The sequence below is a fragment of the Ceratotherium simum genome, chromosome 34, assembly GCF_057802395.1.
Source record: "Ceratotherium simum simum isolate JZ-2026a chromosome 34, ASM5780239v1, whole genome shotgun sequence".
Lineage (NCBI taxonomy): Eukaryota > Metazoa > Chordata > Mammalia > Perissodactyla > Rhinocerotidae > Ceratotherium > Ceratotherium simum.
The window spans coordinates 18,403,904-18,407,810 of NC_141933.1; the positions used below are offsets into that span (position 1 = coordinate 18,403,904).

Sequence of the window (3,907 nt, forward strand, 5' to 3'; positions counted from 1 at the left end):
ACTTCTAGAATCACCATGAAATACAAAGCACATAGAAGTGCAACAGACACTTAGAAAACTCTCAATTTCTAACTTTTAGAAATTAAATTAAAAATAAAAGATTGAGAAAACAAAAATTTGACAAAATAGGAGTCTAGAACTTTTCCACAAATGGGGAGTACCGAATATAAACTCAAGACATAAAATGAAGAATGGCGTATTTATGGAATGACAAATTTTGGTATGGCTGGAACATAGTATAAATACTTATTGGATCCCTCCACATTACTCAAAACAATTTTGATTTTCAAGTATTATAGTGTAAGATTGGGAGAAAATATATACATATACCTTGTAAGTGAAACCACTTTTATTTTTAAATATTTTCATGTATAATAGTGTAAGAGTGAGAGAACAACGTATACATATACATACAACTTTTCAGTGGAACCACTTTTTGTTTTTAAATTTTTTCAGGGCCTCTTTCACATCTTTGTTCCGTAGGCTATAAATCAGAGGGTTTAACATGGGACTCACAAGGGTGTAAAACAATGAGGTCATTTTGTCTTGATCTAGGGAGTAGGAAGAACTGGGCCGGAAATACATGAAGAGCAGAGCTCCCTGGAAAATTGCAACAACAGTTAAGTGGGACGTACAGGTGGAGAAAGCTTTGACCCTGCCCTCAGCAGAGTGGATCTCTATCACGGCCAGGATGATGTAACGATAAGACACAAGAAGTCCTGAAAGAGTAACCAGTTCAATGAAGCCAAAAATGGTAAATATCACTAATTCATTGACCTGGTGTCTGAACAAGATAGCAAAAGGAGAGGAGGGATATCACAGAAGAAGTGGTTAATCTCATTTGATCCACAGAAACATAAATGGAGTGTTAATATTGTATTTATCAAAGCATCCATAATTCCCACCATGTAAACTCCAACCATGAGCAGGGAGCACGCTCTGCTGGACATGTTGACTGCATAGAGTAAGGGGTTGCTAATGGCCTTGTACCTATCAAAGGCCATCACCACCAGCAGAAGACACTCAGAATCTACAAAAGTACAAAAGATCAACCATTGCAAAACACAGCCATAGAAGGAAATTGACTTGTTCTTGGCAATGAAGCCTACCAGCATCTTCGGTCCAATTGCTGAGGAATAGCAGAGGTCACTGAAGGAGAGGTGGCTGAGGAAGAAGTACATCGGTGTGTGCAGCTGGAAATCCATTCTAATTAAAATGATCATCCCAAGGTTTGCAACAAGAATAATGAGATAAACAATTAGAAATGTGGTAAATAGGGTAACTTTGATTCCAGGGTTATTGCTAATTCCCAGGAGAAGAAATTCATTCAAGGAAGAGCAATTTTCCCCATCCATTCTACTTTATTCTTCCAAAATGCTACAGAAATGAACAAGAACATGGTAGATAAATGTTTTGACTCTTCTTGAAACTCACAAAAATATAATTTATGTCAGATAGTGTTTATTTCAGTATATCATATTCTTTATCATCAAAAAATAATCCAGATGTCTTATTTTTATATTGTTTACAAAAGTTATAGTGTCTGCAATAGGATTTTGAGAAAGTTTGATTCTCAGTTTAGATGTCATCCATGAGGTATGTGGCTTGGGTGAAACTTCATTGCTCTATCTCAGCCGTCAGTCATGAACTGAAAGCTCATTACAGGTCAAAACACCCAAATTAAAGCCAAAGGTGGAATATGCAGCCTTATGTTTGAAAAATAAATAACCAACTGAGTGTTAAAGTGATTATACTGAGTTCTTCAAGAACCACGATTTATTTGAGTGTGTATTAAATTCAGACAAAACAAACATCTCTCATTTAAAAATAATGAACAATATGATGTTACTCCTTATTCTATGTTGTTTTATTATTTATTGAGACACTAGATATATTCTAATAAACTTTTCTTTAGAAATATATTACTGCTTTGCCTCATTATTATTACTTACACACAGGAGTGTTCTGATGCCAAAGAACGTGTCTCTTGACCAGCAAGAAAGAAATGTTAAAAACAAGTGGAAACAACAGAATTCAACATGTTTCATTTCTTTAGATTTTAAACCTTTTTCATGAAAAATAGAGATGGGAACACAAATAATAAACATATCTTTGGTATATAGGCTTCTGTTTGTGTGTGTGTGTGTGTATGTGTGTGCACGTCTTTCTCTATACATGTATGAGAATCATAATATAAGTGATGATCTGATTTTGTTTTGACTTGAGTAAATGTGATATGTGGGTCATATGGGGTTGAATTTATACAAATTAGTATTTGTATTGTGATATCTCAATTATTACTGATAAAAATAGAAAAAAGTTAAAATTTTCATCTATTTTTTCACAATGATTAAAAAACCCAAGATTTTTCTTCTTAATAACAACAATAAACAAACACATAGAGACAGTGATTCTTTCTTCTTAAGATATAAATAGGTAAAACCGTTCATTTGCTAAACAAAATGAATCTGATTCACCCTGATTTAATAAGAAATATAATATTTTGTCACTAGATTGTTGACTGTTAACCAAAGGAAATAAATTTAAAAAATATTCATTTACAGTTTTTTAAATATTTGATTCCTCATTTTTCCAAACGTAGGGGTGTTTTTTCTTCATTCCTTAAATTTGGTGACTCAGAAACCTACCTGTATGAGCAAGTCTTTCTGTGCTTGTCTCTGGTAGCTGAACAATTTAGACAGATCACATTTTATTTTTACTTAGTGACATTCGGGACTTAAATCTCTGTAGCTTCTGCCCTCACACTTCAGTATTATGCAAACATGTGATTAATTAGATTTCTAGTTCTGAATTTTCCTCTGAGAATATTGAAATAATTTCAACAAAGTTTGAACTTTTAACTCTTCACCGTTGCACCAAATTGATCAATGTCAGGCAGGGAGAATGATTGTTACAGTTTGATTCACTTCTACCCTGAGTCTACGCCGGCTTCCTCCAGTCAAATCAGACATCCAATGAAACTCATATAGACCATCTACTTAATTATTTTATCTGTTATTTATTATTTATCCTGTTAAATTGATTAAATTAATAAATTTATTTAGTAAAATGATTATTTTGTTATTATTTATCCTTAATTATTTTTATCCTGTTCCTTTCCTTTCTGAAACAATCTCCTTCACCTTCCCAGTTAGAAATAAAGCAATCCTCAATAGTTATATTAAATACTTTTTTCATTAAGCATGTGTGATTTCATTCCTCCAACCACATGTCATCCAACTGGATTTCAATTATTTTGTGAGTATAATGTCAACTGTACTTAGCACACTTTTTCTTGAATTATATTTATTTCATTCCTGTATGTGTCTGTCTTTCACTACCTTGTAAGCTCCTTAGAAATAATAGCAACATTTGACTAATTTCTATACATCCTGCAGCCCTAGCACCAGGACTTGCATAAGTAATGTCTAATTTAATATTTATTCTTTAATATTTTAAGTGGTTAAGTGGGTGATGGACAGATAGTAGAAATAAAGAGGCTCTTGGGGACTGTTTTAACTAATATGGATCATACATGCATGTGTTCCTGGAAGAAGCTTTAAGAAAAACGTGAGTTCTATTTGTTTCTAAAAAAAAAATAGCTTGCTTTTATCCATTCTAATTTTTGCAAAGTTGAGAAGTATTGGAGGATAATTTTGCATCCTCTCGAAATCCTTCCCAACAGCTAGGCTGTAATGCTGCGTGATCCCTGAACCTTTGTCATTTTAGTCCCTGGCTTGATTGAAGGCCGTCAGTGGGAACCAGAGCTAATCAACCTTTCACAATGACCAGACTGGTATCAACTTCCATCTGCCCTCCTTTTTGCAACGTAAATTTTAAGTACCTTTTCAATCATTGTTTTTTGCTCTGTGTGTGCATGCCAAGAATAAGAAAAATTCATACACAC

The 3,907-nt window shown here is 33.5% G+C and overlaps 1 pseudogene; it reads right to left on the minus strand.

The window, feature by feature from the left end:
- Positions 1–420: 420 nt before the first annotated feature.
- Positions 421–1,355, minus strand: LOC147912615 (olfactory receptor-like protein OLF2; annotated as a pseudogene).
- Positions 1,356–3,907: the final 2,552 nt, after the last annotated feature.